The sequence below is a fragment of the Equus przewalskii genome, chromosome 18 (assembly GCF_037783145.1).
Source record: "Equus przewalskii isolate Varuska chromosome 18, EquPr2, whole genome shotgun sequence".
Classification (NCBI taxonomy): Eukaryota; Metazoa; Chordata; class Mammalia; order Perissodactyla; family Equidae; genus Equus; species Equus przewalskii.
In genome coordinates this window covers 6,765,410-6,783,249 of record NC_091848.1, presented here as the reverse complement: position 1 = coordinate 6,783,249, position 17,840 = coordinate 6,765,410, and the positions used below count along the sequence as shown (strand labels likewise).

General features: G+C 34.7%; 2 long non-coding RNA genes across 3 annotated transcripts in view; one reads left to right on the top strand and one right to left on the bottom strand.

Annotated features, from left to right (window-relative positions):
- LOC139077090 (uncharacterized) overlaps positions 1 to 17,840 on the top strand; it is a 67,488-nt gene that overhangs the window by 45,718 nt on the left and 3,930 nt on the right. For both annotated transcript variants that reach the window (XR_011529305.1, XR_011529306.1), the window contains one exon: positions 11,760 to 11,817. This is a non-coding gene — a long non-coding RNA (uncharacterized lncRNA). The remainder of the gene's footprint in view (positions 1 to 11,759; positions 11,818 to 17,840) is intronic.
- Positions 3,932 to 17,840, bottom strand: part of LOC139077091 (uncharacterized) — a 29,850-nt gene continuing 15,941 nt past the window's right edge. The window contains exons 3-4 of the long non-coding RNA XR_011529307.1: positions 17,010 to 17,096; positions 3,932 to 7,281 (exon numbers count right to left, since the gene is read on the bottom strand). This is a non-coding gene — a long non-coding RNA (uncharacterized lncRNA). The remainder of the gene's footprint in view (positions 7,282 to 17,009; positions 17,097 to 17,840) is intronic.

Here is a 17,840-nt window from a genome sequence, read left to right as displayed (position 1 = left end):
TTTACATGATTCTATTTTTCTCCTTTCTTGTCAATTAGACTTTTTTTTAAACTTTTTTTTTAGTGGTTGGCCTAGAAATTGCTCTATACATTTACAACTGATGCAAGTCTGCTTTCAAATAACACTATACAACTACAACTAGTGCAAATACTAAATACTCCTAATTCCTCTCTCCCATCCCTTATATCATTGCTACTATTCTTTTAACACTTACATAAATATGTACATATATGTAAACATGCATAATTGAATACATTCTTGCTATTGTTATTTTGAACAAACTATAATATGTTGGATCCACTAAGAATAACAAAAGGAAAAGTTTTTATTTATCTTCAGATTCTTTCTCCAATTTTCTTTCTATCATTGCGTAGATCTGAGTTTCTGACATACATAATTTTCCTTATTTCTGAAGAATATTTCTTGCAAATAAGGTCTGCTGGCAACTAATTCTCTCAATTTTTCTTGTCTGAGAAAGTCTTTATTTCTCCTTCACTTTTGAAGGAAAATTTCACAGGATATGGAATTCTAGGTTGGTGATTTTTTCTCTCAAAACTGTATGTTTCACTACACTCTCTTCTTTTTCATACATGTTTTCTGATTAGGAGTCAGATGTAATTCTTATATTTGCTCCTCTATGGATAAGAGATTTTTTCCCTCTGGTTTCTTTCAAGATTGTTTCTTTATCTTTTATTTTTGGCAGTTGAGTATGGCATGCCTCTAAGCTTTTTGGATCTGCAATTTGGTATCTGACATTAATTTCAGGTGAAATTTTCCATCATTATTACTTCAAATATTGCTTTTGTTCTTTTTTATTCTTTTTTCTCTTTCTTCTCCATCTAATATTTCCCTTGTGTGTGTTACACCTTCTGCGGTTGTCCCATGGTTCTTGGATATTGTGTTCTTTTTTAATTCAGTGTTTGTACATTTTCTTGTAAGTTTTGGAAATTTGTATTTTCATTTCCTCAAGCTCAGAGATTTTTTCCTGAGTCACACCCAGTCTACTAATGATCCTGTCAAAGACATCCTTCATTAGTGTTATGGTGTTTTTGATTTCTAGTATTTCCTCTTTATTCCTTCTTAGAATTTCCATATCTCTGCTTACATTATCCATCAGTTCTTGTGTATTATATACTTTTCCATTAGAATTTTTAGCATATTAATCATAATTTAAAAGAAAAATTCTGGTCTGATAATTCCAACATCCCTGTCATATCTAAATGTGGTTTTGATGCTTGTTCAGTCTATTCAAACCAGGTTTTTTGCCTTTTAGTATATCTTGTAGTTTTTTGTTGAAACGTGAATATGATGTACTGGGTAAAAGAAACTGCAGTAAACAAGGCTTTAGTAACTTAACGGTAAATTGTAGGGGAAGGTGACGCATTCTCTAATCCTATGACTAGGTTTCAGTTTTTTGATGACCCTGTGTCCCTGGACTGTGAACTTCATTTGTGTTCCTCAGTCTTTTTCTCCTTTTAGGTGGGACAAGTCAGCTAGCAAGGCCTGCAGTTAAATTTTCCCATCCTCCAGGTAGTTTAGGCTCTGAAAAACTTTAGCAGGTTATGTCTGATAAAATAGTTTTTCTTGAGGGCAGCCCTTGTTCAGATGAACAGAATGATCTGGTATATTTTAAATGGCTTCTTTTTCCATCCCCCTGCTGGAAGTATGTGGAGTTCTTTCTCCAATGTTCATTGTGAAGATGTGATAGAGCTCCTGGAGGTAAAACTCACAGAAGTGTGGAGGGTCCCCCTGTAAGAGGAACCTCTGCAGTTTTTAACTCTCGGACCTGTCTACACAGAGATTCCAAAAATTTCTGAATTACAGTTCAGATTTCCCTATCCCAGTGCTAGTTCCCATAGAGGTATTTACTCATGGCGTGGAATGCTGCTCCAGTAAATTTGTGATTCTGTGTATCTGTCTGTGTATGTCTCCAATTTGGGGACAATGGTTTGCCCTGTGACTTCACTTCTCTGAAGAATCTAAGAAGAATTGTTGATTTTTCAGTTTGCTCAGTGTTTTACTGATGTAGTGCAGACTTCTAAACTGCTTATGTACTAGACGGATAACCCGAGATCGGCCTTCTTTTTAATAAATCAGATAGTCTGGTGACAATATTGCCCTGTGGCATAAAGGCTTAATCTGTTTCCACTGCATAATAGCTGCCCATTTTAAAGGGACCATGAGCTCTCGTGACTTTTACAATTCACACAACTCCAAGATGCCTTCTCTTGGATCTACTTGCTTCTCTTACTTTCCCTGGCTCACCACTGTAGACTCTTCCGCTTGCTCTCAGGTGACAGCTGATGGCAGGAAGGTGGCTCCTACCTCTTTTTAGTAGGCACTTGACAGAAGTATCTGGCCAATTACTCAGGTTCTCTTTTAAATGTAAATTTTTTGTTTACAGCGGTGAACTCAGTCAATAATACCTGTGCACAAAGGGAAAAATGCCACTCAACATCTTAGGTAATTTTTTTTTGAGGAAGATTAGCCCTGAGCTAACTGCTGCCAATCCTCCTCTTTTTGCTGAGGAAGACTGGCCCTGAGCTAACATTCTGCCCATCTTCCTCTACTATATATGTGGGACTCCTACCACAGCATGGCGTGCCAAGCAGTGCTATGTCTACACCCAGGATCCGAACCGGCGAACAGGGTTTTATTGCCAGGGGATGAAAATATTCTGAAAGTACATAATAGTGACGGTTGCACAATTATGTGAATATACTAAAAGCAACTAAATTTTACACTTTAAGATGATGAATTTTGCGGCATGTGAATTATATCTCAATAAATAGTAAAACAAAAGTAGAATATTACTTTTTTAAATTTTGAAATTTATGGCTTATTTTACATCTCTGGATTCTAAAAATGAATGAAGAAATGATGTGTAAATTTGTGCAAAAGAATAGGATAGAGGCAGTTTTGTAACAGAAAAAAAGGGATATAACCAATAATTCTGTATTGAAAACTCATCTGCACTGTGTAAAGAAGATGTGGTATATATACACAATAGACTACTACTCAGCCATAGAAAATGACAAAAGCATCCCATTCACAACATGGACGGACCATGAAGGTATTATGTTAAGCAAAATAAGCCAGCTAGAGAAAGATAAACTCTGTATGATTCCACTCATATGTGCAAGATAAACAAACACATGGACAAAGAGAACAGATTAGTGGTTACAGCGGGGGTGGGCACAAAGCGGGGAGGGGAACACCTATAAGATGACTGACAAATAATAATGTATAACTGAAATTTCACAACGTTTTAAACTATCATAACCTCAATAAAAAAAAAGACTCATCTGCAATTCTTACTATTTTTGTGACTCTGAAAAAGTCTTGATATAAATTACAGATATTTAATTACTGGAACCAGACTTTGAATACACATTTAGCACATATATTTACATATATATTAATTTTAATATACATTTATAATTTATTTGGGTTTTTTGGTCAGAAGATAGAAGATTAAACATATTCTTTCAGTAACTTTAAAAGTCATCTTGAGCAAGGCCAGCCAGATAGTGTAGTGGTTGGGCTTGCGTGCCCCACTTCGGTGGCCTGGGATTTGCAGGTTTGCATCTCAGGTCTGGACCTACACACCTCTCATCAAGCCATGCTGTGGTGGTGTCCCACATACAAAATAGAGGAAGATTGACACAGATGTTACCGCAGGGACAATCTTCTTCAAACAAAAAGGAAGAAGATTGGCAATGATTGTTAGCTCAAGGCCAATCTTCCTCACACAAACACACACAAAAAATCATCTTGAGCAAGTTGAAAGTTAGAAAAAAAGAGTAGGAAAAAACCAATCTATTTCAGAACTGAATTACCTTGAAGGCAAGTGTTGCATTTGGACCTAAAGATTTGAATTTCGCTTTTTCATATCTATAAGCTCAAAAAAAACAACCAAAACCACATGACGTTGAGTAGAATATTTTATTTTCAATTCCTGGATAATTTACATGCCAAATTAATCAGAAAAGAAAAATGCACTTTGATTTCACAGACAGAGAGAACTGACTTAACTTGTAAATTTTAAGAAGTGTCCAGAAAGTTACACTGGTCACTATCCAAATTACTACCTACCATAATAGACAATGGATAGATAAATAATAGCTCTTTTAATGTTAGAAGAACTTTATCTTATTCAGTTTATCACAAAATGTTTCTTAACGACTTAAAATAGATAATATTTAAATAATAGTGAATATATATAAAAAAGTAGATAATAGAGATAACACCTTTTCAAATAAATGATGACGAATTCTTTGAACACAGTATACATAGAGCCCAGACTATGAAATAAATATTAACTCTAACAATTTAAACACCATTATGAAGCATAAAATGGAATTAAGTATTATAATATTTTCATGCTAAAATTATATACAAAACAAAATTATACCATGACATAAGTTTATAGCCAATCTTGAATATAGATTAATATAATTATTAGAGCACGTGCATATGTCTGAATTAGACCTAGAGCTAATTCTTTTTAAGAACAGCACATAGTGATTTTGCATATTGAAAATATATTTTTAAGTAAATATCTCTAAAAAATAATTGTACTTGAGTTCAGGAGCATTAAATTTAAATTATTTGAAAAGTTTATATCTTGCAAAAGTAAATCCTGTACTGCACTCCGGCTCCAAGTCGTATGGGGTAAGAGTTCTGACAATTCTAGGGGAACGAAATAAACTTAGGCGAAGATTGATTACAGCGTGAGCAAGATTTAAGGCACAGTCAGGTTAAGGTAAAAATGATTGCTGATTATGCATAAGTCTAACAGCATCTTAAGATTATTGATAAAATGTGTTAGGAAAGCAAGTTTTGGCTCAAGAATGACTAATATTTTTAGCTTTAGGAGCAAAGCTAACGTCTGAGTTAAAGAGACAGATTGTTGGTGCAGTTGTCAACAGAGTCATCCATCTGGAATTGTTTTTTCCTCGTTGTTTTTTGGTTTTTCTATTTAAAAAAGATTTTTCCTTTTGTTGAACAAAATGAAAAGTAACATGAAATTAACATGAACATGCTTCCAGATTGCTTTTTAGGCCTTAGAGTAGTGTCTGACATTTAAGCAAATTGTCTAATTAGTCTCTGTCCACATTCATCAACATGTGAAGCAGATTTTAAAGCTTTTTCATTCCTAATTTTAAAAATTGGTAAATTTTATTGTGTTTAATATTAAAAGAGTCATTTTTTAGTACATCATTCTTCATAAAATATTTGAGCTAATTATTTAAAAGAATAACTATATTTGTAAAAGAATAAATTAATGGGGCAGAGCTACCTTAAAGACTCAGAGCCTTAGATTTTTAAAAACGGTTATATTCTAAGCACAAAATATAAATAGAAGATGAAAACTTGTTTGATTTTTCAATACTTTGTCCCTACTTTATATAATAGTATATAATTCAACTCTATATTTAATCTCATGTCTTACGTATGAGCGCATAACACACTCATGCATACACACAAGATTTAAATGAAGAACTCTCTCCATAATGAAACTTTATGATATGGAATTCTTACACCTCCATGATATTTATCAATTTGGAGAATGTTAATTGAAATATATGCAGATTTTGAGTCATTCTTGTTGGAGATTAATCCAAAAAGGGGTTTAGAGGTTATGAAGACGAATGCAAAGTGAAAAACTCAGCCAGCCAAGAAGTTTCTGTAGGTTCATTTTCAAGGAATAAAAGAAAACTGATGTACAATAAAGCAAAGCCTTAAAGCTTCCCACTGTCAGAGCTACGAAGCTAGGGGGATGCGCCCAGCGGGGTCTCCTGCTGGGGGCTCATTTCCAATGTGGGTGGAATTAACATGGTTTGATTCTATGCTTTGGGAGGAAAATTAAAAGTATTTACCCAGCAATGTGGGAAGACTGAAACTTAATATATGACATATTTAAAGAAAGCCTTTTAGAAGGAGATCTGCGAATCCCAAGATGGAATGCAGATTGTGACAAAAGAATCTAACTGTATGACGAAGCAATTTCCCTGAAGGGAATGGGGAAGCAAGGTCCTTACCTGACTAACTTTGGACATAAGTGGAGCCTGTAAGACTAAAGGCAAAAGAAAACTATAGACTGTACTATAGTCTCACAGGAACACAAATTAAAGATTCTGACATCACAATACGTATGTACTAGAATTGAACAATAAAGTAAATGGATGGCAGATGGTAGGAGCCAGTTTTCTCATTGTTAAAATGGGACGTTACAGACCAGCAAGGGGAAGAGGCTAGAATGATCTATGTGATTATGGCTTAGAGTTGGCGATATCAGCCTGAAGGCATGGTTAGTATAGTATAGATGTAGCTGGTAATATATAGGGATGTTTATAGGTATGTATATATACATAGGTTAGGATACACACGTGCATTTTTCTTCTCTGTGACCTCAGAGAGCCTAGAAGTAACCACAGTGTTAAAGAGCACACCTAGCACCCAGATCTTGGTTTCTAATACCATTTTTCCAATAAAAGAAATCAAGTCTCCTTGGTAAAATGGCTGATTGCATGTTTGGGCAGGAGATAGACAAAATAAGCCTGAAGCATCTTGTAGTGCAGGAAAGTAAAGTCCTCAAAAAGAATCCCCTAAAACTAAAATAGGCCCCCACAATGATGGAGATATATCAAAGAGCACAAGAGCCAACTGAAAAAACTCCCAGTGTGAGTGACAAAATAAATAAAATAGTACTGGATTATAGTCCAAAGTCTAAAATAGATTTTCATTAGCCTATATTAATATGAATAAATATTTTAATAAATAAATGGGGAGAATATAAAAGTGTATTGTGCAGAAGAATTCCAAACAATTTATATAGATACTCCTCAAGGAGGTGGAACTTAATTATCCACTTCGCGAGCATGGGCTGCATATAGTGACATCCTTCCAAAGAGGTCAGTATGGAAAGGGTGAAAAAAGAGTAACTTTATAGTACCGAAACTGAAAAATGCCACCTCAACCAGGTGATCAAGGTTAACATCTGCTGTCGTAAGTCAGTTTGATAATAATATATCCTTAGCAGGATGTGATGACGGATGCACTTGACCTTTGTGCTTCTTGTCTAAGACACATAAACTCAGTCTAATCATTGCAAAAGCACCAGACAAATCTCAATTGAGCGATGGGCTACAAAATTTCTGAGCAGTACTCTTCAAAACTGTCAAGGTCATCAGTAACAAGGAATTTCTGAAAATTTGTCAAAGCCATAAAGAGACATGATGAATAAATGTAACGTGGTATCCCAGATGAGGTACTGGACTAGAAAAAATAAAAAATAAAGAATTTGAATAAAGTATGGATTTTGATTAATCACAATGTATCAATATGGGGTCATTAATTGTGAGAAATATATCTTACATTGATGTATATATTATCATATATGCATATGATAATAACACAGGGAAACTGAGTGTGGGATATGTGGGAACTCTCTGAACTATCTTCAAAATTTTCCTATAAATCTAAAACTATTCTAAAAGGAAAAAGTTACTTAAATACTTTGGAGAGAGGTGGAGATGGAGAAGAATGGCTCTGAGTTTCTCAATATCATAAATATTATATCCAAGAGTCACTTATTGGGCAAGGCAATTCTAGCTATCTCCCCTCTTACCATTTATGCCGCTCCGATACTGTTCATGAACATAAATGCACACACATATGCACACACACACATACACATCTCAGGTCCTGTTGCAAAGGCCATGGTAACTCTAAAATATTCATGACACCAGTTACTTGAAATTGAATTAAAACTCATCTCTCTACCACCAAACGCCACCCCGCCCCCAAAAAATGCAAAAAAAAGTCCTTTGTGACCAAGATGATAGCCTTTTGGATAGATCTCAGCATTAACTTTTTTTTTTTTTAAAGATTTTATTTTTTCCTTTTTCTCCCCAAAGCCCCCCGGTACATAGTAGTGTATTCTTCGTTGTGGGCTCTTCTAGTTGTGGCACGTGGGACGCTGCCTCAGCGTGGTCTGATGAGCAGTGCCATGTCCGCACCCAGGATTCGAACTAACGAAACACTGGGCCGCCTGCAGCGGGGCTCGCGAACTTAACCACTCGGCCACGGGGCCAGCCCCATCAGCATTAACTTTTTAACTATAAAACTGTAAGTTTTTTCCTGCTAGAATGATGATTATTTTTTCTGTTTACTTTAAAAATGACCCCACAGTCAGCCCTGATGGCCTAGTAGTTAAAGTTTCGCATGCTCTGTTGTGGTGACCCAGTTCAGTTCCCAGGCTTGGAACCACACCACTTGTCTGTCAGTAGCCATGCTGTGGCAGCAGCTCACATAGAAGAACTAGAAGGACTTACAACCAGAATATTCAACTATGTACCAGGACTTTGAGGAGGAAAAATAAAAAAAAGAGAGGAAGATTGGCAACAGATGTTAGCTCAGGGCAAATCTTTCCCAGCAAAAATCAAAAACCAAAACAGAGAAAACTCTAATTTCTCCCTAATTATTTTTTTAAAAAGAAGATTGCAGAATAGAGAAAGAAGCATTGTGGGTATTATATTCTGTGAAGTCAAAGAAATTAAACAAGGGTGATATGTTCTAAAACATATGCAATAAAGAAGTAAAAGCTGAGTTTAGGTAGAGATGAGGGATTGGTGAGAGTCACATGGGTCTATAATAGATTCTAAGTAGGAACTAAGTTTATGTATGGAAGAATATGAAATAGTATGGAAACGTTGTTATTGGTATCATGCAGTCTTCCACTTGCAATGCTCAAATGGATGTGGAAAATATATTCCAGGCTTTTAGCAGAGGAGCAGAGGGCTTATTTCTACCTGTAGAAGAAGAAATATCCTTTGTGTCTGGTTGATGTTTTTTCCATCTGTCTGATTAGCCAATTCCAGACCTGTGAACAATGTGGAGACATTTATCCTCGCCAGATCTCATCCCACAACATATTTTTAAAGTATGTGGAACCTACTTAAGGGCAATTCATGCTTCTTGCTGCTAAAAAAAGTTATTTGCAAAGGTGACCAGGTAAGTCATATGGTAGAGAATTACGTAGTATATTTGAGCCAGGTAAATGACTATTTCTTTCCCTGGAACAAAATTATTAGTCTTCCTGTCAATGTAAATTTCTTTTCCAAAATCCTTATTTCATCTGGATTAGATTATAATTTATATTTGAAAATCATTATAAGCCAGTGGTAATACAGGGATAGCCAAAGAGTCAAACAACCATAAATAGGAGATTTTTCTCCATATTTTAAGATTTCAACTACTAAATCCTATCTTTATTTCTGCTAAACAAGTTCATGATCTCACATTAATGACTAGTTGGTGTGCATGAACCAATTTTGACATAGTTCCTTTTTTATTTCATTAATTAAAGTCATTTAAAAATTTTAATTAGAAAGTACACTTTATGGCCAGTAACAGAGGAAAGAAATACCACTTCGAGAGATTCTTTTCTACAGTGTTCCTACTGTGTCAGAAAATTACAGTATGTCCATCTTTTAATTTGGCTCAGTAATAATGGATTTCCACCTACACATATAATGTTTTCCCTATCTTTTAAAAGCTTGATGCTTCAGTGGAAATATGTGATATGCTGCTGTGATAGTGTTTTGCTATAAACTAGTATTAAATTGGTCCAGAGAAGCCAGGAAATGTTGGAACAGGAGGAGGCCAGGAAACTGTCCACAGTTGTATTGTAGTTAAGGTGGAGGTGCCATTGGGTGGTGTGTGTCAAGGTTTATCTTTAACTGCAGTTCCTGCCTAATTACTTTGTGAGATCTGTTTACTCTAGTTTTTCTTTCTGTCTGGGTAATTTAGTTTTCTATTCACTACTTGGAGAGCTAGATTGCTTTTTTTTTTTTTAATTCAGTCTTTTCTTGAATTCCAGATCCTTAATTCTTCTTCATGGCATCTTAAAAGCAATGTCTTGTGAATTTATAAACTGAGAAACAGTAGAATGGGAGAGGGAGAAAGAGAACCAAGAAACATGTGAAAAATATTGTACCTCTTGAGTCAAAAATTGCAAAATTGAGATAGTATTCTCATTTTCTTAACCTGCCTATCAATTGGGGGAAGATATTAAACCCCTAAAACACTGAGTGTTAAGGAGGTTGCAAAATAATCAGTATCTTAAATATTTCTCACAGCAATGTGTTTGTTATACTCTTTGTAAGGGACTTTGGACAAAAATTTAAACCACTTTAATTATGCAAATCCTTTGAACCAGCAAATTTCCTTCTATTAATCTATCCCAAACAAAGATCCATAGATATGTTCAAAATTTTAACTGAACAGCTAAATACAAGAAATCCTTAATGTTTAAAATATTAGGTAATAGGATGGGATGAAAATATTAAAATGGTATAGAAAACCTTCAGTGATATGAAAATATATTAACTACAGTTTAAGAGAAATGTGTTCTGTACTGAAGTTTATATAGCATGCTCCTTTTTCCAGCTCAAAACATTTGTGAATATGTGTGTGTGTGTGTGTGTGTTGCTATCTAGAATCACAGCACTGCCCTCTGTCTCCACTGTTCCCACCCTGGTCTGAGCCATTATCACCCCTCAATCTCCTAACTCGCCCTTAAATCCTCCTCCTTCAATCTATTCACAACACAACTCTCAGAGTAACCTCTCAAACTAAAATCCAGATGATCTCAAAATCTTGCAGCGCCTTCCCATTTTACTCAGAGTAAGGTTGAAGTCCTCCCAATTGCGGGAAAGGCCTTACATGATTTATTTCCCAGGTATCACCTCTCCTATGTCGTCTCCTACCGTTTTCCTTCTCTCTCATTCCTCCAAGTCACACGGGTCTCCTCACTCTTTTTTAAAACACCAATGCTCCCTACTGACAGTTTACTCTCTTCTCTCAGCCTGTATCGTTTTTCCCCAGATATCTAAATAGTCACTCTCTCACCACTTTCAAGTCTTTACTCAAATCTCACCTTCTTGGTCAAATGTATCTTCACTGCTAGTTAATTCTTCCACCACCCCTCACTCCTGTCAGGACTGCCAACTCCTCTTTTCCTGCTTCCTTTGCACGTATCTCCTTTCAATGTATTCTCTGTTCACCTGCTTATTCGCAGCGTCCATCAGTTCTTTGTTTGTTATTTGTCACTCTGCTAGAGTTTAACTCCACAAAGGAGGGATCTTGTTTTGTTTGCTGTTGTGTCCCAAGCGGCCAGAAAGTGCTTGTTCCACTGTAGACATTCAACAGAAATGTGTTGAATGAGTGTTATATCTGTACATGTGGGTGCACAAGCGTTACCGTTTCAACCAAAATGACATTGGATAAATGTGGTTGTCTCAAGGTGACAAACTTACAGAATCTTGTAGCTGATTTGTAATAGTGTTTCCAAAATCTATACTATAAGCCTGCAATACTTATGTTACACTGAATAAATATTCAGTTCTAGGAAAGAAGAAAGGATGCAAGGAAGGAAGGAAGAATATGTTCTGTTTGATTTTTTTCAATATTGGTATAAATTCAACCTTTTTTGTTAATTTTGTTTTTTATTTTCTCCCAAAGATTTCAGTAGTTGTAAAATAATAATAGGTATAACTACCAAAAATGTCCAAACAAGATAATGTCAAGAGCACATATGCAATTCATCTTTTGTTATTAAGTTTTAGAAGGTTACCCATTATATTTTCCCTTTACCCAAATAATTTGGCTAATTACTTTTTTTTCTTATTATACTTTAATACTATCACTGCATACTTAATAATTTTGTTATAAACTGTCTGCTTTATCCCCAGATAAAATCTCTCTGGACTGAGATTTCTCAAAATTAGAAATATCGTATCAGAGTTTAAGGTAATTCAAAACATAGTTTAATATTGTAGACTAGACATCTTTTATATTCTTAGAAAAAGACTAATTTTAAGTGGCTGCTTTCATACCATTTTATGATTAGCCTTTTATTTTCTTTAAAACCTCAAGAATGTTTGAGTATGTATTAAATCTGCAGGGGAGATATCAATTGCAGCTAATACTGTATATAATTATGCATATGTAAACTACTTCATAATGTATATTTTATGAATAAGGCATATTGATTTCAAATGCCTTCAAAATAATAAATATTTTGCCGTTGAGCTACAAAACCTTACTGAGGAATATGATTGTGTCTTTATGCTCTCCTGCTCTAAATGACTAGACTATTTACCATAATGGGCTGTATTTGGAAAGAGGAAATGTTAATTGCTGGGGTTTACAAGACAAGGTGGGTAAAAGCATATGTTACAATCAGATCATTAGCAATAGATGAGAAGCAAAACAGAGATGCCCCAAATGCCCTCTGCCTGCTTTCTTTCATTGCACAAGTCAAACAAATAGAAGAAATAGGTGGAGTAAATGCGTTAACAACCACTGAACCAAAACTGTCTTTTCTCATTTGCAATGGACTGTTCATATTTCTTTTACATAAGATCCTATTTTTAATACAAATGTGCTTTTTAATGAAATTCTCTATTTTTACAGTTAATGTAATTCGTTAACACCATCACTTTACCATAAACATGACCACACTTCTTTCATTACTGCCTTAGAATTAATATTTAGAAGCAGTGTTTCTCTTTAAAAAATCCACACATTTTATTCTTCATATATAACATCAGCATGCCTCCAGAAAAATTGTATTAATTTATAATTCTACCAGTAGTACATCAGATGGCTTGAATCCTCAAAGATAGACATTGGATATTTTTAAATACTTTCTAAAGATAAAAATAACCACATTTACTGTGCATTTCTACCTTTGTTAGTAAATGTTACCATCTTCTCATATATTTAATGAATAGTTATATTTATTTCACTTCACAGAGATTTCGGTTTTTATCATGTGAGTAATCTGACCTCGCTGACATCTTTAGTAAGTCACGTCTACTGAGATACATGTGTGTGTGCACAGAGGAACCCACGACACAACCACAGGTTGGGTGTAGAACATTTCTGGCACCCCAGATGCTTCTTTTTGCTCCTTCCTACTTAATACTTACCCAGAGGTTACCACTACTCTGATTTCTATCACCACCAACTACCTAATCTACTCTTGAACATGAAAAATGGGGCTATACTGCTTACTACATACTAATTTGTGTCTGAATTCTTTTGCTCAGCATAATTTTTATGAGATTCATTAGATGTTGGCTTTTTAAAAAGTTGCTCTAGGGTGTTCTATTTCAGTAATATCTCATAATTATTTATCTGTTGTTTTATCGGTTGTCATTTTGGTATTTTTCTAGATTTTGTACAATATGAATAAAATTCTATGAATGTTTTGTTCATGTTATTTGGTTGATACACATCTAGGAGTGGAATTACTTGGTCATAAGGTAGCTATATGATCAACTTTAGAAGACAATGCAATAAAATTTCTAATGGGTAATATTATGGACCTATGAATTATTTTTTTCAAAAAATAACATTTTGTCTTTGTTTTCTTGACATTTCATCTGCTTTCTATTTAATGATTTCCTTTATCTTGATTATTTCCTTCATTTAACTTTTGCTTTTAACTTACTTTGCTTTTCCTAATTTTTTGACATGAAAGCTCAAATCACTAATTTTTAAATTTGCTTCTTTTTTTAACATGTACATTTTAAGTCATAAGTTTTCCTCTTAGCAATGCTTTAGGCTCATCATGTCACACTTTTATTGTTCATTTTCAAGCTGTGATTTCTTATTTTCCCAATAGATATTTAGAATTATATTAATATAGGAAAAGCAAAATAGAGTTTTAAGTCTAAAAAGATATAATAGACAATATGAAATTTCAAAAATTTCAGAAATAATGTCTCCTTTGGCAGAAAGAAGTGAATTATCTAAGAAACAAATATCTGTGTCTTTGAGTCTACTCACTTTTACTTTAGGGGAAAAAAAAGCCATATTAGAGTAGAAATCAAGAATTAAGAAATTTGGGGGGCCAGACCCTTGGCCGATTGGTTAAGTTCACGTGCTCCACTTCAGTGGCCCAAGGTTTCGCTGGTTTGGATCCTGGGTGTGGACATGGCACCGCTCATCAGGCCATGCTGAGGCAGTGTCCCACATAGCACAACCAGAAGGACCTAGACAACTAGAATATATAACTATGTCCTGGGGGAATTTGGGGAGAAAAAGCAGGAAAAAAAGAGAAAAGTTTGGCAACAGTTGTTACCTCAGGTGCCAATCTTTCAAAAAATGAAGAAAGAAAAATTTGGGAGGAAAACACAGAATATTGGAAAAGTCTCATCATATTCAGGTGTACTAAATATGTTTTGATAAAGCTGTGTGTGTCACACTTTGCGTGTGTCACAAAGTGCCATATACTTAACCAGCATAATCTCTCTTCATTTCAAAACATTTTATGAGATAGAATTATTAATTTTTTTTTGTACTGAAGAGAAATCAGAGATTCTATATTATCACCTAGTCCACAATTGGGAAATCTAGCATTTGATTTCAGGTCCTCTAAAGTTTAAGGCCAAAATCTTAACCAAGAAGCCATAGCCCATACCTGACCCATTACTGTCATCCCTTCCTCTGTAGGGGAAACTCCTTCTAGTCTAGTTCGTGTTCGTAGTATTCCTAGAGCTTCCTCTGAACCAAAATACTCCTGAGGAGGAACAAATGACACTTGAAAAAGTACTTCTGATCCTGCTTTTTTAACAGGAGGCAAAGATCTAATTTAAAGCAATAAATTCTGCTGTAACTTGAGGCAAGAACAATTGGGTACAATAATCATTTTGTTAAGGAGATGCCTCCAGGATGCTGACGTTGTACTACAATGATGGGCACCTATTTCTTCTCATGTCTAGGGGCTATCTCTTCATAGTTATTCCCTTTATTCACGAATTCATATATTTTGAAAATTGTATATCATTTCCATTTCATTAATTTGTTATATAGCTTCATCCTTTTACACATACCTTATATTTGTAAAAATTTATATATGTAAATCAATAAAAATTATAGAGGGAAATGTGTTTGATTTTTGATATCACACACCAGGCTTTTGGAGGCTAATCCTACTAATACAATATTTAAGAATATGCAAATCTTTTCCACATTATACTGTTTTACCTCTTTTTCTAGTCTTTCCATGAAATTCATTAAGGATAATAATGAATAAAAAGTATGACATTTATAAATATGATAATCATTCAATGATATCTTATAAGTAGTAGAATCTAGGAAATGACCTAAAAAGCTGATGTACTTAATATTACTATTTGTAGCTTCAGGTACTTATTGAGGTGTTTAACCTTTAAGGGAGCACATCTGATCTCATACATATTCTGCTTCAAATTCTACTAGTTCATGTCAGACTTTTTTTTTGAATTGCATTAAATCTTCTGCAAGTTATGTTTTTGGAAATTATTATATAAACCTACTTATGCTAGTTTTACAGGAATGTTAATTTAAGGAAAAAATGAATGATTACCATTATTTAAAGAGTTACTTGAAATTGTGTGTTATAGAATTTCTTAGCAATGCAAATGAAAACTGTAAGTGGATAGTCAAACAAGTATTTCCCGGAACGTTGGTGATGTGCAACTGCTAATACTGTTAACTTTGTGGTCTTGAAGAAACGATGCTGCCTCCTGATGAGCCAGGTCATTTCTTCATGACTCAAACTCCTTCCTCCACAAAACTCAAGTTCAAAATCTTCTATCCCACATCTTAACCAATGAATAAATAGTGGGAAAATTTTGTCTATCAAGAATTCTAAGAAAGAATATCACTCAGACATCAGAAAGCTGAAGGACCTTCTGCTAGATAGGACCTAGAGAATAACAAACTAAAGGAAAGCATGTAGAATTCCCTGTTCTAAAATATGAACTATGTTGTTGAGAAATGGAGGAGATCTTAGTAAAACAAGGGCAATATAGCTCAAGCTACAACGATACAGGCTGAAAATAATGTTGAGATACACTAGGTAAAGAATTCTAATAAAATTTTGATGGAAATAATTGTTTTCTTTGGTAGCGTATCCTAGGAATTCATGTGTCTGGAATGGTTTAAGGGTGGGAAATGAGGATGATATGTATGGAATGATAATATAGTTTATGGCAGAGTTGGTGCAGAGATAAACATGTAACTGATGCTCAATTTTTGAGATTGAAAATTGGATTATGAAACATTTTTCTAGTTTTGCAAGCTACTAACTAGCAACTTAACTTATTAATAAGCAAATCTGGAGAACTTATACAAGAGGGTCCACCTAATATTTAGATAAAATACCTAAGCTGGGGGTCTCACGCTCTGCTTTGGCAGCCCAGGGTTTCTCTGGTTCAGATCCTGGCGCCATGCTGAGGCAGCGTCTCACATAGCACAACCTGAAGGACCTACAGGTAGAACATACAACTATGTACTGGGGGGCTTTGGGGAGAGGAAGAAGAAAAAAAAAGAAGATTGGCAACAGATCCTAGCTCAGGTGCCAATCTTTAAAAAAAAAACAAAACCCTAAGCTAAAATTAGGAAGGAGGAAACTAGGATATAAGAAAAGTTATCTATCATCTACTCCTGGATGGGGAAAAATATTTTTGTAAGAGGTAAGAGAACAAAGAAATAAAAACTATAGACCTAGGTCACTTCTCAGCGTGTTGAGAAGGTGAATTCACTGGATAAGAGGATAATGTGAGGGCAAAGAGATATCTGTTCTGTTCCTCTGGAGTATAACAATAGAAGTGGAGTCTGAGGGTCAGGCAGGGATGGGCTATATATATTGAGATGAGAGCTGATAGGCTTACCATATGCCAAGCATGGCAATATAACTTGATCCTGTGGGAAAAGTTGAGAATGGAACAACACTGGGCCTGCCAGCTTTTTGAAAGAGATGGCAAAATGTTAGAAATACTCATCCAGTGGAAGCTAAGGTGATTCTGAATCATTTAGAGGCTGCTACTGGGCACTGTCCGAGCAAAAATTTAACAAATATCAAAGCACACCCCAAAAGAATTACAAAAGCTTATGCCTTAAGGACAATTGGTTTTAAAGTCTGATATTAGAAACCAGCCTGTGCATACCTAAGGACCAGCAAATGACCAGCCCTTTGAATGCCGATGTTAGAACTCCGTTGCATTTCCTTGGAAAGAGAAGCACAGCCAAGTGAACTACAGAAGAAAAAAAGAAAATATTTTTCTTTATTAAAACTACCTAAATTGAACTATTTAAAAAATGTTATTCTAAACTTTTAAACAGTTAGGAATAAAAATTTCCTCTCTGAACCCTCCCATATTATTGTTGAGATGTGGCTACTTACGAGAAAGAATATATTAACTTAGGGATAGATTAAACTTCTTTACATATTCCAAGTTGTGGTATGAAATACGTTTTTTTATCCCCTTATCTTTAGTCTGTATGTGTCTCTATAGTTAAAGTGGGTTTCTTCTAGACAGCGTATAGTTGGATTTTGTTTTTGTTCTATTCTGGCAATCTCTGTCTTTCAGTCGGTGTATTTAGACTGTTAATGTTCATAGTGATTATTGATACAATTGGACAGATATTAACCATTTTCTTACTGTTTTCTGTTTGTTGCTCTTATTGTTTCCTCCTATTCTTGTCTTCTACTATTTTTCTGCCTTTTCTAATTTTAAGTGAGCATTTTAAATGATTCTATTTCTCGCCTTTCTTATCACATCAATTATTCCTCTTTTTTCACTTTTTTTCAGTGGTTGCCCTACAGTTTGTAATATACACATACGGCTAATCCAAGTCCACTTTCAACACTATCCCATTATATGGGTGGGAAAAGTACCCTATGATAACAAAATATTCCTAATTCCTCCTTCCCATACTTTGTATCATTGCTGCCATTTAATTCACTTATAATCATTGCATACATTGTTGCTACTAGT